General features: G+C 55.1%; 1 protein-coding gene across 3 annotated transcripts in view; it reads right to left on the bottom strand.

Annotated features, from left to right (window-relative positions):
* Positions 1 to 12,964, bottom strand: part of ATP9A (ATPase phospholipid transporting 9A (putative)) — an 86,871-nt gene that overhangs the window by 41,046 nt on the left and 32,861 nt on the right. The gene's annotated exons all lie outside the window — the stretch shown is intronic.

The following is a 12,964-nucleotide window of genomic DNA, read 5'->3' as shown; positions in this document are numbered from 1 at the left end:
TGCAAAGCGGGACCTGCCCCCGGCTCCCAGGGGTGACAGCCACCGAGCTCAAGAATCTCACCCTACTGAGGCTGGCGCAATAGCATAGCAGGTAGGGCATTCACCTTGCACGCGGCTGACCCGGGTTCGATTCCCAGCATCCCAGAGGGTCCCCCGAGCACTGCCAGGAGTAATTCCTGAGTGCAGAGCCAGAAGTGACCCCTGAGCATCACCAGGTGTGACCCAAAAAGCAAAAAAAAAAAAAAAATTTTTTTAAATGAATGAATCCCTGCGGCGGGCGTTAAGACGACTTTCCCCCAGAAGCAGAGAAGTCAGAAATGAAGAGATTCAACACTTAATGAGAAACAAAGCTTTGGCCCAAATGCTTTGACTGACAGCAGGGGAATGTTTGAGAGCACGTTTCCGGCTGTCCGGGCTGAGCCAGATGCTGGCGCTTGGCTGTTCCGTGAGTCTCAATCAGGACACGTCTCTCTTGCAAACGGGTGCATCACGGCGCAGGAGGGCGCAAACAGGGCTCTGACTCTTGCCTCACACGCGGCCAACCTGGTGAGCCCCGGCACCCACATCCAGTCCCCTGGCCCTCCAGGAGTGATCCCTGAGCACTGGGCCCGGGAGTCAGCCCTGAGCACTGGCAGGTGCAGCTCAAAACCAAAATCCGAAACCAAATGGGTGAATCTTCTTCCTAAGAAGCCCCTGGGGGGAAGGGGGGAGGAAATGGAAGCTCTGCTGAGAATTCCAAGAATTCCAAGTTCTCTTCCTGCTGAGCCAGGAGGTGGCATCAGGAGAGGCAAGCACCCATCTCTTGGGTCCTTCCTGGACAGGCCGGCAGGCGGGTCCCTGCACCCACAGGTCTCTTCACCTACCCCAGCATCAAGTGAGACACGGTCCTGGCCCGGAGGAAACTGCAGGCCCTGCCAAACCAGCACCACTCCCAACTCAGACTAGTCCAAGAACTCAGTCACTCACTCACTTGCACGCGTTCACGCACTCACTCTCTTTCTCTCTCTCTCTCTCTCTCTCTCTCTCTCTCTCTCTCTCTCTCTCTCTCTCTCGCTCACTCTCCATTTTATTTTATTTTATTTTTGCTTTTTGGGTCACACCCAGCGAAGCACAGGGGTTACTCCGGGCTCTGCACTCAGGAATTACCCCTGGCAGTTCTCAAGGGAACATATGGGATGCTGGGAATCGAACCCGGATTGGCCGTGTGCAAGGCAAACACCCTACATGCTGTGCTACTGCTCCAGCCCCTCTCTCTCCTTTTTAAATTTTAGGCCACACCCAGCAATTACTCCTGGCTCTGCAGGAATTACTCCTGCTGGCTGTTGGGTACCATATGGGATGCCGATGCCGGGCACCATCCAAGGCCAACGCCCTTCCCGTTGTACTGCCTCGCCGGCCGCGGTACAGGATTCCTGAAGGAAGCGTGTGTGCACTCACCGATGGACAGGGAGAGCCTTGCAGGGCAAGGGTGTTTGCCTTGCACACAGCCAACCCGGATTTGATGCCCGGCATCCCATAGGTCCCCTGAGCCTCTCCAGGAGTGATCCCTGAGCACAGAGCCAGAAGTCAGCCCCAAGCATCACCAGGTGTGACCCCAAACCAAACCAACCACAGCACATGGGCAGGAAGTGAGTGAGAGAAAGGACAAAAGTCAGTGGATTCTGCCAATGCAGTGCCACCAGTTGCGGGGAGGCGGCGGGGAGGAGTGCGGGGTGCACCCTTCTCTCTGGCCAAAGCTGTGTCTCGAATCCCCACACTGACTGTTTTGAGGACCAGAGTTCCCTGGATGCCAGGGTCCAGTGTCCGGGTACCAGGCAGTGCCGGGGTAAGGCGGGGTTTCCTGGTGCAAAGCCTGAGCCCGGAGCCCCTTCCTGACCCTTTACCTTGATTTTTTAATGTTAGGATGTGGATCTTGATCTCCCTTTAATGACAAAGAGACTCCAGAGACTGCAAACAGCAGGCAGGGTTTATTGTTAAGACTGGCTAGCCAGGGTCGAGCCCCTATGCAGACACGCAGGTCGGGCGGGATGGGCAAGACCCCGGGCTTCTTCAGAGGAGATCTTACATAGGCCCTCCTCAGCCGTTAAAGCAGAGCCCGCGCATTTCATAGCCAATAGATTTGTAATAACCCACACTTTCTTGATCAATCAATTTTAAAGCACATCACTCCTTAGCCTATATTTTAAAGCTCAGCATTTGCATCAGTGCTTAGGAACATCCTGGTTTTTTAGGGCAGTCCTGGGTCTTGTGACATGGGTCTTGTGAGAGACATCTGGTTATCTGTCCTGACCCCCCCTCCCTTCTTGTGACTCGCAACTCGGGGCACCTGTATCTGAATTCCTTGCTCAGGGGCAGAAAAACCAGTTATTTTGCAATGCGGGTCCCTGTTAAGCTAAGCTAAATTAATTCTGGTGGTCCATTTTGGGCCTGTCCCTCACATAAATAACAGACACAAGGTGCTTTTCTAATAAGAAAAAAGAGACCATCAATCCCATCAGCTCCCACTTCAGGCGCAGGCCCAGACTTTCCGTGCTACCGTAGGGGCCTGATTTACGACCGGCGCGTCTGAACTCTGCCTCCCCAGCCCTCTGCCTGAGTGCTAGGAAAACGTCTTGAATCCTTGTGTTTGCTCAGGGTTCTAACGGACCCATTTCCATCTGTGGTCCCTGAGCCCCAGGGCCTGGTGGTGGCTGGGCCTCCTGTGACCCCAGGAATAGCATGAGACAGGGGCCAGGGAGGTGGCCCAAAGGGCTGGTGTGTGGGACCACAGCATGGCAGGGAGGGTGTTCGTCTTGCTGCCAGCCCAGGTTCGATCCCCGAGCCCACAAGGAGTGACCCTGAGCACAGAGTCAGGAGTCAGCCTGAGTACCAAAACACGAACAAAAAGTGTCTGGGCTGGCCCACTCAGAGCCCCCAGAGGACTTTCGGGAGAAGCAGAGTAGCCTCCAAGAGTAGCATTTTTTTTTAAAACAGGCTCTCCTGAGCACCACCAGGGTGACCCACAAGTGCAGAGATGGGAGGGGACCCTGAGCGCCACTAAAGTGGGGAATAATAATAATCACTAAATTTTAAAAGTAACTTAGCAGGGCTGGAGCGATAGCACAGCGGGTAGGGCGTTTGCCTTGCATGCAGCCGACCCGGGTTCGATTCCCAGCATCCTATATGGTCCCCTGAGCACCGCCAGGAGTAAGTTCTGCGTGCAGAGCCAGGAGTAACCCCTGTGCATCGCCAGATGTGACCCAAAAAGAAAAAAGGAAAAAAAAAAAGTAACTTAGCAGGGCTGGAGCAATAGCACAGCGAGTAGGGCGTTTGCCTTGCACACGGCCAACCCGGGTTCGAATCCCAGCATCCCATACGGTCCCCCGAGCACTGCCAGGAGTAATTCTTGAGTGCAGGGCCAGGAGTAAGCCCTGTGCATCACTGGGTGTGACCCAAAAAGAAAAAAAAAAGTAACGTAGCAAAAACCCCACATTTCCGGGCCCCTCACATCACATAGCTGACCCAGAGGCATTCAACCCCCCTTCGGTGGAGTGACCGGTCAGCCCCATGCTAAGAACTTAAGTTCCACAATGCTCAAGCCCCCCCGCCACACACACACACACACACACACACACACACACACACACACACAGCCTCCAGTTTTCCATGCCATGTGCAGAAAGTCTACAGAAGGCGGGGAAGGGCTTTGCAAAGTTTAAGTGGGAAATTCTCTGCCAGCTACGTCCTAAATCCTTCGACACCTTCTATAAAATAAACACGGCCTTTCAGCCTGGCCCCTTCCCCCAAGTTGCCCTCGAGCCCGTTTTGAACAGGGAGCAAACTTCCTGTTGCTCACGCGGTTTATTTCTGTAGGGTCGGACCCTGGCGCCTTCTGTAAGCAAAGCTGCCGCGGCCACGTGTTTCACGGATGACGCCTGCCGAAGAAGGGCGGTCTGTCTAGCGGCGGGAGAAACCAGATGTTTCTCTGGAGTGCAAACAAGCAGCTGACAACTCAAAGTGCAGAACAGACCGGAAAAATAATGAGGGGCTGGAGCGATAGCACAGCGGGGAGGGCGTTTGCCTTGCACGAGGCTGACTGGGGTTCGATTCCCAGCATCCCATATGGTCCCCTGAGCACCGCCAGGAGTCATTCCCGAGTGCAGAGCCAGGAGTAACCCCTGAGCATCATTGGGTGTGACCCAAAAAGCAAAAAAAAATCACATGAAAGTGAGGCGCTCAGCTGCGTGGATCTACTTTGTGACCCCGGATGCCTCCAGCTATGCCTCTGTTTTCCACGATACATGCAAGGGAGCAGGGACCCTGGGTGCTCCGGGAGAGACGGCCAGCAGCTCACCCTCTGCTAGCCCTGATGGACTGTCACCCGTCAAGGCCCATTCAGGTCCCACGATCACAGGAACACGCAGTGCTGTTTGCGCCTACATTTCCTGGGCTGGGCGTTAAAACAGTGAGGACCCAATAACACATCTGAGGTTAAAGGCTGAAAAGGTCAGCTGCCAACAGCAGTGTCTCCATCCCCCAAAGCCTAAGGAAAGACTTACTTGGAAACAGACCAATGGGGGGCCCAGAAAGATATTCCAGCAGGGAGGGCGTTTGCCTTGCACGCGGCCGACCCAGGTGGACCCCTGGCATCCCACAGGGTCCCCTGAGCACCTCCAGGAGTGATTCCTGAGTACAAAAGCCAGGAGTAACTCCTGTACACCACTGGGTGTAATCCAAAAAGAAAAAAAAAATTCTAGGGAGCTGGTAGGGTGCTCGCATTTCATGGGGCCAAAACGTGGGTTAAATTCCCTGACACCCCATGAGGTCTCCAGAGCACTCCCAGGAGTGATTCCTGAGTGCAGAGCTAGGAGTAAGCCCTGAGCATCACGGGGTGTGGCCCAAAAACCAAAACAAAAAGGGGAGGCATTTGGCCCGCTAATTCCCAGTCCAGGGGTCCCCAGCAGGAGAGAAGCCTGGCACTGAGTTCCTTACAAGCCTGTTTGCACCTGCGTGGGGGCTAATTATCCATTTGCCTCCGTTAGCCGTTATCACAGATTTGTCTGGAAAAACCATCCTGGTATGAAAACCCAAAAACTTCATATTCAGAAACTGCAAAGCCAATTACCCTGGCCGCCCGGGGTCATCAAATCAGCCCCCACCCTGCCCCCCCAGCCCACCCTTTCCAGAATTACCTTTTGGGTCTGGAAGACAACCTGAAAGGGAAAAACAGTTCCCAATCTTGGGGCTGGAGTGATAGCACAGCGGGTAGGGCGTTTGCCTTGCACGAAGCCAACATGGCCAACCCTGGTTCAATTCCCAGCATCCCATATGGTCCCCCGAGAACCGCCAGGAGTAATTCCTGAGTGCATGAGCCAGGAGTAACCCCTGAGCATCGCCGGGTGTGACCCAAAAATAAATAAATAAATAAATAAAACAAGTCCCAATCTTTCAAGTACCAAGACTAAGTGTCGCTGCCAGCTCCCCTCGGAGAGATGCTCCTTGTCGGCTTCAGGATCTGGAGCGCCTTGGAAGGCTCTGAATGTAGCAAGACGCTGTACTCAGGGCCAGGAAATGCTCCAAGGTCCCAGCGCCCACCTGGGTTCATAGCCCTGAAAGGAACTTTCTCTTTCTTTCTTTCTTTCTCTCTTTCTTTTTCTTTCTTTCTTTCTTTCTTTCTTTTTTTTTTTTTTTTTTTTGCTTTTTGGGTCACACCCAGTGATGCACAGGGGTTCCTCCTGGCTCTGCACTCAGGAATGACTCCTGGCGGATCCCAGGGTCCCATGTGAGATGCTGGGAATCGCTGGGAATCGAACCTGGGTTGGCCGCATGCAAGGCAAATGCCCTTCCCACTACACTATCACTCCAGCCCTGAAAGGTACTTTCTCACTGGAGGAACAGACAAGTGCTTACCCAAAAGCCTCACACCCTCCACACCCTTTCACACTTCAAACACCTCAGAATGAGGGAGAGGGGAAGTTTGGAAGGACCCATTTCATTTCTTTCTTTCTTTCTTTTCTTTTCTTTTTTTTTTTGAGGGGTCAGTGCTCAGGGCCTACTCCTGACTCTGTGCTCAGGGATCACTCCTGACAGTGCCCAAAGGCCCCTTCTATGGGATGCTGGGGATTGAACCAGGGTTGGCCACGTGCAAGGCAAGCGCCTTAGCCCTGGACTCTGGCCCCGGCCCTGGGTCAGTTTCTCCCTTATCCCCCCCCCCCCCCCCCCCGCCATTGTGACCTTTGGCCCTTAAAGAACTGGAGAACGGTTTTTTCCAGGTGGGGGTGGATTGTAGGTTGGGGGCCTGGGGTCCCACAGGGGCTCTTTCTGGCTATGTTCAGTGCTCACTCTTTATTCTGTGGGGGGGAAGGGCACACTTGGCTGTGCTCAGGACTGACTCCCGGCTCTGCACTCAGGGGTCACTCCTGGCAGCGCTCCCATCTGGGGTCCTGGAGACTGAACCCAGGTCAGCTGCATGCAAGGCAAGTGCCCTACCCATTGTGCTATCTCTCTGGCCCCTCTGTGGTCACACCTGGCAGTGCTGGGGCTCGAACTCAGGCCGGCTGCAGGCAAAGGCTACCCTCAGCCCCTTGAGCTGTTTCTCGGGCCCCACAAACGTGGGTCCTGGGTGCTGGCTCAGAAGGGTCCCGCACTGGGGTTACTGCTTGGCAAGTACCATCCTGAAAACCCGAATTTTCATAAACAAGAATCCCACATGCTTGCCTTGTGCTGACGCTCCCAAGTCACCTCGAAGGCCCGCTGCCCCTCGTCCCTGAACACTCGGGAGAGAAGCCCCGTCTCCGGGCAGGTACCATCAGCTCCACTCTGAAGCACTCCCACAGCCTCCAGAGACTCACCCACCAGTGCTCACCACGCCCAGCCCCGGGACCATAAGCTCCACCCCGGAGGGCCCCCCGACTCCCAGGCACGGGGCTGAATCCCTCCCATGCTCAGCAGGTGGAACCCAGGCTTCGGAGCAGGAGACAGGAGTTGCAGGCCCCATACTTCAGAAACAGTTCAAAAAACGTGTTTTTTTTTTAATGTGTTTTAGGGGCTGGTAGGGTGGGTAGGGTGTTTGCCTTGCACGCGGCCAACCCGGGTTCAATTCCCAGCATCCCATACGGCCCCCTGAGCACCACCAGGAGTAATTCCTGAGTGCAGAGCCCGGAGGAACCCCGAATCCCTCCCACGCCGGGGTCTGGTCCTGGCCGGTTCTGGAGGGATGCTCTCTACCACCTGGGCTCAGGGACAGGGATGAGGCGTTGGCCCAGGACACGCTCCAAAGCGGGTGGGCGTGCCCAGGAAAGGGGCGGCCCCCGCAAAGGGCATGTCCTGGGCCACACAGGGTCCCAGCAGGGCAGGACCACCTTACAGGCGGCTGACTCAGAGACCCCCGACTCAGGGACTGGAGCAACAGGCCAGCAGGGAGGGCGCTGCCCTTGCGCGCAGCCCGTTTGGGCTCCATCTCTGGCATCTCTTAGGGTCCCTGAGCCCCGCCAGGAGTGACCCCTGAGCACAGGGACAGGAGTGAGCTACCAGCACCGTCGGGCGTGGCCCCCAAACAAGGAGAAGCCCTTACGACGCGCACGGCCTCTCGCTACCACCAGGGGTCACTCCTGAGCACTGGGCCGGGAATAGCGTCTGGGTGCTGCAGGATGTGGCCCCCAGACCAAAATAAACCAAGGATCCGTTTCCTCGGTTTCCCCCCATGCCACAGTCCCAGCCCTCCTGTTTGTCTCTATAAACCTATGATAGAGGTGACAGCACACTGCGTAGGGCACAGCTGACATGCGTTGGATCTCCGGCACCCCAGGGGGTTCCCGAGTCTGCCAGGAGTGATTCCTGAGTGCAGAGCCAGGAGTCACCCCTGAGCATCATCGGGTGTGCCCCAAAATCAACAACAACGAATCTGGCCTGAGAGATCGCAGAGCAGGGAAGGCATTTGCCCTGCTTGTGGCCAGTCCAATCCCTGGCCTCACACTTGGTCCCCCGAGACCACCAGTGGTGATTCCGGAACACAGAGCCAAGAGTGACCCTTGAGCACCACCCGGTGGGCTCCAAACACCAGGGAGGGAAATAAAAGCAACGACAAGCCCCCCCCCCCCCCCCCCCCCCCGAGAGCTAGTACAGCAGGTAGGGCACTTGCCTTGCACATGGCAGACCCAGGTTCAATCCCCGGCATCCTACATGGACCCCAGAACCCTACCAGGATTAATTAAGTCCTGAGTGCAGACCCAGGAGTGGCCTCAAAACGAAGGAAAAACAAACAAAAAGACCAACAACAACAAACAGAATCAAGTCTGCTACTTCGGCAGCTCTGCCATGCGTTCCGGCCTGAATGCAAACCATGCAGAAAGTTGGGGACGTCCCCACAGGAAGCCACGCGCGGCTCCCTCTGACTTCCTGCTGCCAAGGCCGCTGGCCCCTCCATCCAGTGACGTGTGACCAACACAAATCGCGGCAGAAGCGACCAAAAGGGCATCCTCTTTAGAAACGCCGGTGACGTGGAGAACAAGGCCAGAAACGCCGATGACGTGGAGAAGGACAACAGCCAGGATGGGGCAGCTGGCCAGGGACGCAGAGAGCGAGCGAGTGCTGGACACGGACCCACATGTTCCCAGCCCCGGGCAGCAAAGGACCTTGGCCAGGACAAGTTTCAGCCCAGCGTCCCGGTGGCAGGGGCAGCGAACAGGAACAACCAGATATAAGGCTTCCTGGCCTTGAGACCTGGAGGCGATAGGGGAGAGGAAGGTTCCAGGAGGAATTAAACCGAAAGTATCTACTGGGCACCAGATCGTCCTGGGCAACTCCTGGTGTCTGAGAGAATATGAAAGAATCAACACAGTGGGGTGCCAGCAATTACCCCAATCCTGGTGAAAGTTCACCCAGGGAATTCTGTAACTCTTGTTTATTAAGACAAGGGAGGAAATGAAACAGAATGTGGGTAAACACCTTTGTCATGTCACCTTGACATTCCGGGACCATTCGGAGTGCTGAGGGCCTGGTACAGTGGCTAGGGCGCCTGCCTGCCTTACACGCAGCGGACCCGGGTTCAATCCCCCGCATTCTCCAAAGCACCTCCAGGACTGATCCCTGAGCATAGAGCCAGGAGTGAGCCCCCAACCGGAAACAAAAAGCAAAGATTTTGGGCCAGAGCGATAGGCAGGTAGGGCGTTTGCTTTGCACAGGGCCAACCCGGATTGATTCCCAGCATTCCATAGGGTCCCCTTGAGCACCGCCCGGAGTAATTTCTTTCTTTCTTTTTTTTTTTTTTTTTTTTTTTGCTTTTCCGGGCCACACCTGGCAATGCACAGGGATTACTCCTGGGTCTGCACTCAGGAGTTACTCCTGGTGGTGCTCAGGATGCTGGGAATCGAACCCGGGTTGGCCGCGTGCAAGGCAAACGCCCGACCTGCTGTGCTATCTCTCCAGCCCCCCGGAGTAATTTCTGAGTGCAGAGACAGGAGGAACCCCTGAGCACTGCTGGGTGTGACCCAAAAAGCAAAAATGAATAAATAAATAAATAAGCAAAGATTTGATGTGATAAAAAAAAAACTAACAGTCCTTCATATCCGTTTCCATACATCAGTTTCATTTTGCTTTGGCTCTTACTACATGAAGATGATCTTGGTGCCAAATGCTACTTCCCGTAAGCCACGATGCCATCAGTAATGAATCAGGACAGGGCTTAAGGCGCTTGCTCTAAACTCACCCAGCCCAGGTTTGATCCCAGAGAGCAGAGCCCGGCTGCTGGGTGTGACCAACTCCCCCCTCCCCATCCCCCAACAAAAACAAAAATTCCAATAAGTGAGATTCCAAAAAGGGAGAGGGCCTTCCCCCCAATCTTCCAGTTTCAGCTTCTGCCTCTGGTCCCCTCCACCACCCTTCAAGCAGAAAGATTCTCCGGTGTTTGGGGGAGGGGGCGGGGTGAAGTGGGGGGGGGGGGGTCCCCGCTTTCCAAACAAATTGCAAAACTCAGGCCCGGGTTAATATTCCAGGAGTCTATTCTCTCTCCCCCAGGGGCTGCATTGGCATGACAATGAGACCCACCGGCCACAAACGGAGAACGACAAAAGAAGACAAGTCTTTAAAGCTAGAGCCATCTGCCAATTCTCCTAGGGTCGCTCCGGAGAACAGAGAAGGGGATCAGCAGGGGAGGGGAGAAAAATCACCCACAGGCGGAGAAACTGCACTATGAAAAGAGCCACGGCGAGGTCAGCCCCTGGGCAGGGCAATGAGTAGAAGCCCCGGCCCGCCCTCAAGACAATCTCCCTCCCGCCCTCGCAAGGGGCTTTTGTCTGTTGCCAAGCGTTTTAAATGTTATAGTAAGAATATGTTATTAGGGGGAGATTTTAATATACACAAGCGCCACACACACACACACACACACAACCAGCCGGGGTCTTCTGATTGCCCACATGGAAAGCCAGGCCACCTGCCTTCACAAAGATTATAGTGGGGTTTTTTTTTGTTATTGTTGTTTTTCATTTAAATGGCAAAATGCCCCACAATGCAGTAGTTTAGCAAGAATAAAGCATTTCTCTGCCAACTTGAAATCTCCTGCTCGTCACAGAGACTTGCAAATTTTTAAGACCACCTACTATGAAGACCTATTCAAAGGCGCCCAAACAAAAGATCCTTGTGTCCTCAGGGAGTTGATTAAAATTTTCATTGTTCTGTTCTAAGACACAGACTGGTTTTTCTAGAAAGAAAATTCTAGGCCAGGGAAAACAGGGAGGACCAGGAGGCCTGGTCAAGGTTGGAACCAACCACAAGGTGTGTGTGGGGAAGAGGCTAGGTAAGAGAGAGAAGGGACCAGTGTGACAATAATAGCCGGGAATGATCACGCTGGACAAGATCCGAGTGTTAAAAGTAGGTAAAAGGATTTTCTTGATAACCTTTCAGCATCAATATTGCAAACCACAATGCCAAAGGGAGAGAGAGAGAGAGACAAACAGACAGAGACAGACAGAGAAATGGGCAGTTGAGGAGGGGCAGGGGGGTGGGGGGAATGACGGGAGGGAACCTAGGGACCCTGGTACTGGGTAACGTACACTGGTGGAGGGATGGATGTTGGAACACCGCATGACTGAAACCTAATCATGAACAGCTTCGTAAGGGGCTATCTCACAGTGGTTCAATTTAAAACACTAATAATTAATTAATAAAATAAAATGTTCATCAGCCAAAAAGAAAAACACAAAAAGAAAATTCTAGGCCAAACCTGAACCCCCTGAGGGAGGCAAATGCACTTTCCAGGGGCTCCCCAGGCTGGAAATCCAGAGAGCCCCCGGCCTACACCCCAAGCACCCAGCTTCTCCATTTGAGCACCCTCACAGGGTTCTGCCCGCCAGACTCAGCTCTGACGTGCCTCAGTCTCTCCGAAACGTTCCATGTCATTGCCACATCCCTCCCGCCCCCTCCAACTTGGAACCGCGGTGAGGAGGGAAAACGTCCCGGGAAGATGCAGGTAGACGAACTACACGGTATGGGGAAGGAGCCCAAGGCCCAGTGCTATCCCGCCTCAGCCTGGCACCCCCATGTGTCACCAACCTGGGGCTCCGAACTTGGCCCCTGAGTCCCGGCCCTGGCCTGAGCTTACCCTGCTCTGTCCCCAGAGGCAGTGTCCGGCCTTCTCCGCTCCCTGGAGTCACCTCTAAGGAGCAGCAGGCTCAGTGCCCAGCACCACCCAGTGCCCGGGAAACCAGGCAAGCAATAAGCCTGGAAGCGCTAGACTGGATGGGTCAGCCCTGGGGTCTGGGGGCTCATGCTCCCCCCCCCCCAACTCCAAAACCATGAAAACAGGCGCCTGGCAAGAGCCAAGCGAGAGAGCCCACTGGAAATCAAGTTGGCAATGCTGCCCCCATCGGGGGCCCGGGATGCCTGGTGGCTTCAAGACTGGGCTGGGGCAGTGGTTCTAAAGACCATCAGGGCTGGAGCGATAGCACAACGGGGAGGGCATTTCCCTTGCACGTGGCCGACCCAGGTTCGATTCCCAGCATCCCATAGGATCCCCCAAGCACTGTCAGGAGTAATTCCTGAGTGCATGAGCCAGGAGGAACCCCTGTGTATCGCCGGGTGTGACCCAAAAAGCAAATTAATTAATTAATAAATTAATTAAATAAAGGCCACCATCTATAACGCCCACATTCCCCCCCGGGCCGCTTGTGCTCCCGTGGCCGCGCACACATGTCGCCCGCAGCTCCCCTCGTGATGTGTGCTGACCCCCACCCCTGTGCCTTCCAAGAAGCCGCATCCCTCTCTGTCCCCCTCCTAAAAACCTCCAAATAAAAGCCTGTGTTACTTCAAAAGCAAAACGAAAACAAAACAAACCCCCAGAAAGCCCATGTCTCAGCAGGAGCCCAGCACTCAGAGGTCCAAGTCCCTGCCCCATCCTCGCCGGGCAGACTAGTGCCTCGGAGGCGGCTGTCCCCAGGAGCCACCCCGGGGCCCCGTGGGAAGAGAGGGCTCCACAGGCAGCCGCCACAAGCCCGGCAGCAGTCCCGAGATGGCCAGAGCCCACCCAGGCCAGAGACAGCGCAGGGTAAAGGTGTTTGCTGCAAGCACCTAAGCCTGGTTCCTCCCTCACTCCGCACACAGTGCTTCCAGCAACCCCGGGGAAACCCCCAAACCCAAAACAAACCACAGGCCGAGACCCTGGGGGCCACACCTTGCAGCCTCCACGTGGATAATTGAGGTGCACATATGTGCGAGTGCATACACACACAAACGCACACACACACACACACGTCTGGGACCCTGGGCAGCAGCTTGCAGCCTCTCCGTGGATAGCTGAGGCACATGCACGCACATACACACACACAGACCAGGAGCAGGAGGTGACAACCAGCCCAGGGCCAGACACACACACACACACACACACACACACACACACACACACACACAAGCGCGCGCTCACACACACACACGTGTCTGGGACCCTGGGTAGCACCTTGCAGCCCCCACATGGATAGCTGAGACACACACACAC

This window comes from Sorex fumeus, unplaced genomic scaffold, assembly GCF_029834395.1.
Source record: "Sorex fumeus unplaced genomic scaffold, SorFum_2.1 ptg000166l, whole genome shotgun sequence".
NCBI classification, from domain to species: Eukaryota; Metazoa; Chordata; class Mammalia; order Eulipotyphla; family Soricidae; genus Sorex; species Sorex fumeus.
This window is presented reverse-complemented; position numbering and strand designations above follow the sequence as displayed.